Source organism: Euprymna scolopes, chromosome 16 (genome assembly GCF_053919585.1).
Source record: "Euprymna scolopes isolate OS-2025 chromosome 16, ASM5391958v1, whole genome shotgun sequence".
In the NCBI taxonomy this organism is placed as follows: Eukaryota; Metazoa; Mollusca; class Cephalopoda; order Sepiida; family Sepiolidae; genus Euprymna; species Euprymna scolopes.
Genome location: NC_136497.1, coordinates 38,571,524 through 38,580,501, shown reverse-complemented (window position 1 = coordinate 38,580,501; position 8,978 = coordinate 38,571,524).

Below are 8,978 nucleotides of genomic sequence, written 5' to 3'. Positions count from 1 at the left end.
TTAGTGGGGTACTATCTTGTTTATTTCTAGAATTCTTAGAATCTGGACCATTCAAATTTAGATTACCGGTAAAGGTAAAATATTTCAGATACATCAATAACATTCTCATTTTTCTTTCCGAAGGTAAATGAAAGGAAACATTAAATACTCTTGCAGCTTTTATAGGATTCACTCATGAAACTGAACAAAACAATTCCTTACCTTTCGTAGACATATTCATTTTAAAATCCAAATGTAATTTACAATTACACAGTAAAACCACACATGAAAACAACTACATTCACTTTTATTCAAACCATAACAACTGAATAATATCTAGCAATAGGCTTCTTTTTATGTACGTTCAGAATTTGTAGCCTTAAATATCTTGATGAAGAACTAAACTATATTAAACATTCTCTAAAAACATTGAAATATTCAACTTACTTTATATACAATGCTAATAAAGCAATAAAAATATACCCCAACACAAACGAGCAGAAATATAACACACCAGGCAAGCATCTCTACGTGCCAACCCATGCCAAAAATCACTACAATCTGTAATACACTGAAGAAATACGTACAGTGCAAACCACATCATTAACTATAGCTCATATATAAAAATCACAAAGCATCCTTCCGAAACCTCCACATTTAATGCCGGAATATACACCATCCTCTGCACTAGTTACCATTAAATATATGTTGGAGAAACCCAGCGAGAATTGTAAAAGACTTACAGAACATAAAAGGGATGTCAAAAATAGCAATTAACTGACCCATGTTTCATATCATAACCATTCTTTAGTTTTACAAAGGCAGGAATAGTCACATTCTCACGTGATAAACCTTTACGAAAACTACTTGAGTCGACACTAATCATAAATTCTAATACAATAAAGCAAAAAATGGTTTCTACAATGTAGCCCCCATTTTAAGTAATTTAATAATCAAGGACCACATTTTGAAACCTTATTATCTCATTTACACAAGTTTTTAATCACTTTACCTATTTTATACATAGACTAGCATGGGTACCCAGCGTTTTCCGGGTCGGCATAAAGTTCTGTTTTGAAGACACCTACTATACTAAGAATATTAATCATGTTCATTGTGGGTAACGTCGATACCCCCCTACACACATACAGAACAATTTGAAATATAAAAAAACAGATAAAAACATGTAAATGTAATCGCCCAAAAAAGAAGTACCTGATACCCTATCCACCAGGTGTGATTCTAACAATAGTAAAAGTCATTTAAGGCCGCCAGAAATGGCTAGCCTTAAAAATATTCGACGGGAATGCTGTATTATCACGGAGCACACTTACACATTTCCTTTAACCTATCTCCTCCCTCCTTGCCGTCGATGACCGTTCAGAAGTCGAATGAAGTAAATATCCTTATCTCGAGAAAGGTCTTCCACCGACAATGAATAGCCGTTAAAAAAACGAAATAAAATAAAGCTAATTAGTTTTCTTGAAAAAAACAACAACTTTTTCCTGTAATTTATTCGAACAAGTTACGCTTTTGGTAAATATATTTTTACGTATTTTCTTTTAAAATTATATATATATATATATATATATATATATATATATATATATAATTTTTGTGGCCTCCCTCCAAAAATATTTGACTAAACAAAAAGTAGTAAAAAAAAAAAATCGTACTTACACCTAAGAATGTACGGTAAAAAAAGTAAAACTTTCATCTTTTCTTGAAGGAAAATAAACACACTTTTTGTTGATAAATATTTTACAAAAAACAGATATGTAAAATAAAATGAATAAAAAATATAATCAGTCCTATATAGGTTGGTTTTTGTTATTTTTGATTATTTACATTAGTATTTTTCCGGTCTGTAACAACGCTCCGCTAAAACCTTTGATTGCCAGTATCGCCCCATATATGCTTGACGGGAAATCCCGAGAATTCTGGTCAAATTATGTAAGTGTATCGAATATTTAAAATTAAAGCAACATATCTGTCTACAAGAAAATATTTTTTCCAAGCTGGAAACGTCTTGCGATTACCAAATGAATGTATTTTGGAAGACTTTGTTGTTGTTGTTGTTGTTTTATCTTACGAATTTCGGAACTTATAAAAAAAAAACAATCAGGGAAATAACTGTAATCGTTCAATAAAAAATCGATGTAGGAAGTAATAAATCCAAATAAATAGTTTTCTTAAAAGAAATGTTATAATTTTATGTTATAAAAGATCAATAATTTTTTTTTGTACGCTTAAATTTGTTAAAAAGTTCAAATGAAGAAAGACACGTATTTGGAGAATATCATGCAATGGATACGTTTTTTTACGTGAGAAATTTCAATAATAAACAACAACTTTTAGTTAAATATATTTTCAAAAAATTAGTTTAAATTATCTATAAAGTTTATTGGTTCTGTAAGCAAAAGTTTGATGGAAAGTTCAAATACAGTTGATAATGTAATTGACGAAAAATAGCTCGTTATTTTTTTAAATTATACTGACTTTAATTTAAAAATGTCGATATCGACGTTTACCTAACTTTTATAATAAAAGTTAGGTAAACTTTCATAAACATATTAATGGGGGAAAACCGTTAATAAATCTAATAAAAAGCGTCCTTTAAGATCAAATAAAGACTGTTCAAATAAAATTTATAAAAAAAGTTCACTCTAAACAGTTTTGATCATCCGTAGCTAAAAATATGTCGGGCGTCACTTCTGTCAAATGGCTTTGTAAACAAATGAAGGCGAATCTTCAAGAGTAACGAATTTGTTATTGCTTGAAATATTACGGTAATCGTTTTATTAAAAAAGTAAGTTTTCAAAAAATTCCAAAATGTTATACAATATTAAATACAAGAGAAGTTCAAAATTAAAAATAATATTTCTCTTACACATGGCGGTTCATTTGCCGTAACATTTGGATGTTAACGGCAAGTTTCATATATGCAATGTCTTTTGGGTGTAGTTTCGTATAATTTTATTTTTGTAAATGGTCACTTAGAAAAAAATTACCCCCCCTCCAAGATTAATATAAATTATTGTCTTTCATTTGATGGTGAAATTAAGACCGTTAGAATCATCGTTTATGAGGCGTTTTGATTATTAGATTAGCCAATCAAAACTGTTCCTAGTGTCCACACACAATTTTGCTTTTATAGATATATAGATAGATTAGAAGCCTGATTAGTTTCGTTCGCACACATTTTAATCGCTTTCCGCATTGATACATAGATCAAAAACCTGATTAGTTTCCTCTTAAACACACTTCCACACTTATGTTATTAATTTTTAATTTTTATTTACGTTTCCCCACTTGCGCATCAAATACGCCTTCTCCACTTACATTTTTAACCGCTTTCCCCCTAAGTATATAAAATATGTAAATATCTCACTTTTCATACCATTCTTCTCTCATCTTTTTATCTTCATTTTATACATAGATTCGAAACCTCATCAGTTTCGTTTCACATACATTTTTAATCCCCCCCCCATATGTACATAAAATATATGAATTTCATAGGATTCTCCTCTCATCTTTGGTATATTTTATTTTCCTCAATCATCCTTATCATTCTCCTGAATAAGTCCCTCGAAAATTGGGACGAAATATTGAGAATTTTCTAACAAGTCCGCAGGTTGTCTATTCCTTTTTTCCATTGTTGCATATGCATTTTCAGCGCCCACATTAAGTTCAAGTACATTTGATTTTATAGTAAAATTTATAAAATCTGATATGCTAAAGATGAAAGTGGCTTACAATCACAGCATGGAACATTGCATCTTTTTTTTTCAAGGTGGTCACCACTTATCAAGGCCAGGAAGCCACTCAGGGATAAGGGTTATTGCATGTACAGTACATTAGTGTGGAGATTTAATAAAAGTGTCCACTTAAAGGGGCGGTTCATCAGGAATTTGTTTACGTTGGACTTTAAGACATCCAGGTTGTAGTGGTGAGAAGCAGGCAGACGGAACAGAGTTCCACAGGCGTGCAGTTCTATGAAAGAAGCTTTGTTTATGGAATCTACGTTTTGATTTAGGTACAAAAAAGCGCGGGGAAAATTTTTTTACAGTGATTTCAGCTAGACGGGTGTTTTTCTTAAAAGATTGGCGAGGGGGGACCAGATATTGGAGCTCAGACGAGCACCTGCCATGGAAATAACGATAAAACAAAGATAGGCTCGCAACGTCTCTTCTGTGGGTGAGAAGTTGCAGGGAAGAGAAAAGGGCATCCCCCACTAAGCCACGAAGTCTATTTTGTACTCTGTCAAGGCAGGATAGGCTGTTTTTAGCAGCTCCTGCCCAGATATGGCAGCAGTATTCCATCCTTGGACGTACTTGGCTTTTATATAGATAGAGAATGCATCAGTAGTGAGATATCTTCTGGAGCGGTAGAAAGATCCCACCATCTTTCCAGCGACCTTGACAACAGACTTGATGTATGTTCCATTTCGGATCAGGAGTAAAAGTCAAACCCAGAAGCTTGTCAAAACATGGGACTTCTCCTAGACGAGAGCCATCCATTTCAATTGATGCCAAATTGGGATCAGAGCGTTGGTGATGTAAGGATAGGATTTTGGTTTTAGATGCATTTAAAGTAACCAGCCACGTCTCCCCCCACTCAACCACGCGCTAGAGATCAGAGGAGAGAAAATCAGAGAGAACATTGTCATTTACAGCCTTTGATGTGTTGCCATAGATGGTCGTGTCATCAGCATAGATGTCAACGAATGTTTAAGGAGATCATTGATGTAGATCAGGAAGAGAGTTGGGCCCAGGATAGACTCCTAAGGGACTCCAGCATTAATACTACATGCCTCTGATTTTTGTCCATCGACCACTACTCTTATGAACCTATCAGAGAGAAATGATTTAATGATAGAGAAAACATTTCCAGTTATACCGTAGCTGGAAATCTTGTGAAGTAGGCATTTATGCCATACCTTGTCGAAGGCTTTTGATATATCAAGAGCAATTGCTCTAGAAAGTAAGCCTTTGGCAAGAGATTCACTAATTCTATGAGATATAACCGTTAGCACATCTGCGGTAGATCTTGCAGAACGAAAACGATATTGCGTGTCACTAAGAAGGTTATTTTTGCTGAGGTGGTTGACTATTTCTCTATTTAATATGGATTCCAGCAACTTACTCATGACACACAGGAGACTTATTTGTCTGTACTGAGAGGGAGATGACTTATCACCTGAGTTTTTAAATATAGGACATACTGATGAGATTTTCCAGGGTGTTGGAAAGCACTTCTCCTTAAGGCAACGCTTAAACAGTTTCGTAAGTATGGGAGCAAATTCTGGCTGAATATTTTCTAACACTATAATTGGGATGCCGTCAGAGCCTGTTGCTTTACTGTAATCATGGTTCTTGATTAGTTTGGCGACCTCATGCACATATATTTGTATGTTACCTAGCGTGTTCTGTGTTTTAGGAGGAAATATGGGGAGTTGATGGCGTTCGTCGCATAGGGTAGAATTAGCTGCAAAGTTCTTTGCAAATAGTTTTGCCTTGTCTGACGCTGACGAGATGACCTCAGGTCCATTGAAAATGGTTGGGATAGAACGCACACTTCTGTTCAGGATCCTATCCGTTATTTGCCAAAACTGGTGGGAACCAAGCCGCTGATCAGCTACTTTGAATTTAAGAGACTGAGCATGTAGCTCTCTTGCATTTTTATTACTCTTTTACAGTAGTTGCTGGCGTTCCTGAAAGCAGCTTTAGTCTCAGTGTATCTATTACGTTGGTAGCTATGGAAAAGTGATTTCTGTGCGCGATGGCAGCAGCACATTCTGGGGAGAACCATGGCTGGCTGTTAGGTTTTTGTTGGAATGTTTTTAGATGGTATGAATCGGTCTATGCCTACACGTAACCATTCGGTCAGTCTGATACTATAGAGGGCACATCCTTTTTAAATATGGAATGCAGAGGTAGATCAGATACGAATGTACGGAAGCTATCCCACTCAGCCATGGAGTATCGGTATACAGTACGGTGGAGGGCTACGTCTGGGGACTTATTACATTTCATTTTTATCTTAACTGATACGACGGAATGGTCGGAGGATCCTAGAGGAGAAAGAACGGAACATGGACATAGCTCAGGGGAAGTTGAGAGAAAAAGGTCTAGAAGGCTTGCATACTGACCTGTAGTATCGGGCACACGGGTGGGCTCGCGAATGATCTGAGTGAGGTCATAAGCAATGGCAAAATCATGACAGAACCTCCCCTCATCGTCTGTCTTATTTGAGTGGGTCAGCCATTCCACATTATGGACGTTGAAGTCACCACAGATGTGGATGTTAGCCGAGGGGTGTGCAGACAGTATGTGGTCTATTTTCTCAGATATGCTCTTAAAGATAGTAACTCCGCTGTTGTGGGACCGATAGAGGGCTAATGTAAATGCAGTGGTGTAAGCAACTTCAACTCGGAAGCACATATAAGGTAAATTAGGACCTTCTCTAGAGATATCCCTGCCACACAGGAAGCCATCTGTTATGTAGGTACATATTCCATGCCCATGGCTGTCAGATTTAGATTTAGATCCAAGAAGGCATTTTCTATTTCAAAGAGTCAGTCGATTTCTTGTGCGGTTTCTTCTCTTAACCATCTATTTTAAAAACTAATGTTAGCAACATGCATGTTTGTATCCAAAAAATATGATTATTGCACATATTTTCACCGAAAACACTTACCAGTTACCTGAAGTTACAGCTTTAGTTATTATAAAGTACTTAAAATTAAATACCCTTATTTTGTAACAACTACTACTTATTAATATACGTATTCAATTTTCTGATCTGAAAACTTCTATCGACTGGTGCTTAGTCATTGTCTTATATCGTTTAGTAGAATGCACAGCTGACACCATTCAAGTGAGAAGACGCTAACATATCGCATCTTATATTTCCCAGGGAGCTATCGACCTCAACAGCTGATATTACTAAATAATCACTCACATAAATATGACTTTACTAAACTTTGTGTTAGGGACTATTAAAACGAGAATCAATCTCAAAACCGTCAAGGGATATATAGCAATTTACTTACACATTAGGCCATTTGCCCTTACATTGCTTTAAAATTTCTTTATCTACATGATAGTTATTTGACCCGCAATATGTTTATAACTAAAAAGCCTCAATACAAAAATGTGCAACGTTTGGTATTTTAAAATGTCCCGGTATTTTGTTTGAAATATTTTAATAATAGAGAGAACATACCATAAAAAATTAACGGTATCCAAATAAGTTTATTTGTAAAATGTATAATCTTAAAGGCATTTTATGAAGGTAGTTTTTGGAGTGCAGAATATTAAGAGCATATATAATGTGCAATTTTATTCTTCCTGTAAGAAGCTATAAAACATTAACCAAAACTCAATTAAAATGACCTCGCATAAGTACTACTCAGTTAAGAGAAAAGTGATCGATAGTTGGATTAATAAATTAAACTTTAACATGATTTGGTTCGTAATCTATTTCAAGATACCAGCTTCCAATTATGATATCTGATATAAATGAAAAATCTTAACCCTGGATAATGGAAAAGAGAGAAAAAGCAATATCGATATCACTATTAGAGGGCACTAAATTTATATGTTTACGCACTTATTAAAGCTGCATTGAGACTCGGCATAACTTATCATTTTCTTCTACATTAATTTTACACAGGGGCCTTCGTTCTCAATTTCTCATTTCGCCATGCTTGATTTAAGTATTGATCCAGATGAAGACTGGTTATCTTTAGACTTGATATAGATCATCCACTCTCGTTTCGCTCACGTCCTCACTTTTTGTCTCATGGGCTTTCTTTGTGAATTCTGTTTTCGTGACAGTGTTGTGTTTTTCGCTGTAGTATAGGGCCCTGCGCAAATAACTCATCTATATATTTATTTTATTCTTTGTAAAATAAAACCCAATGTTCCCCTTGGCAATAACAGACCACGGGGAAAGAGGGGTGAAGCAAAATAGGTATTGATATCGGGGTGTATTGCAAAACAAACAGGCATATGCTAGGATATCCGGGTACTTTTTACAAGCAAGAACACCTCGGGGGTGTTAACGAGGGTAGCAAAGTATCGTGTAGTAATTGGATCGGAAACCTGCTGTGATTAATGTGAGAAGAAGAGGAAGTAGAAGACGAATAAGTGTAGAAAACAAAAATATCTCCAATAAAAACCTACGTTTAAACGAACATGTGTAGAAAGTCGTGTGCATGCAACGGCAAGGAAAAAGCGATAAATCGATAGACAAATACAACGAAGATGGGGACAGATACATGAGAGAGCGAGAGAGAGAGAGAGAGAGAGAGAGAGAGAGAGAGAGAGAGAGAGAGAGAGAGAGAAAAGTAAAGAGATTTCGAAAGATAGAAATAAAGGTGGGATGGAAAAAATAAGATTAAAAATAAAGTGAAACGAAAATTAAGCAATCAAAACTAGAAAAAAGAACACATATATATAAAAAAAACATTTTGTTCGTTTGTATGTTTTACAAATAAAGTCTGCTGTATTCTCTTACTTGATGCAACGAGTATGGCTACACTGCAAGTAAAACTGTAAACAGTTATATCACAGAGAACGAGTTATTTCGACATTGTCTGCTTTCTCTGTTTGGGTCGTTAGTCAAGCAGCCTAAGACGACACGCGTGTAAGGTCATATTTCGAAGGCGCTGGTTTTAATTTTGTACGAGTCTCATTTTTCATCTCGTTGTTTTCTTGGTTTATCTGCTGTAATGTGTATTAAATTAATCGTTTATATAATTATATTACCCACGCTAACACGAGCACTCCAAAAGAAATGCAATACTAATATATATATATATATATATATATATATATATATATATATATATAATTTTAAAATATAATTATCCACTGACACGTGTTTCATCGTCTATGACTCATCAAAGTGGCTGAATTTAGCGAGATTCGAAATCGGGACCCCAGGTTAATGAGCCTAAACATTTTATCCGCTGGTCCATCTTGCACTACTGT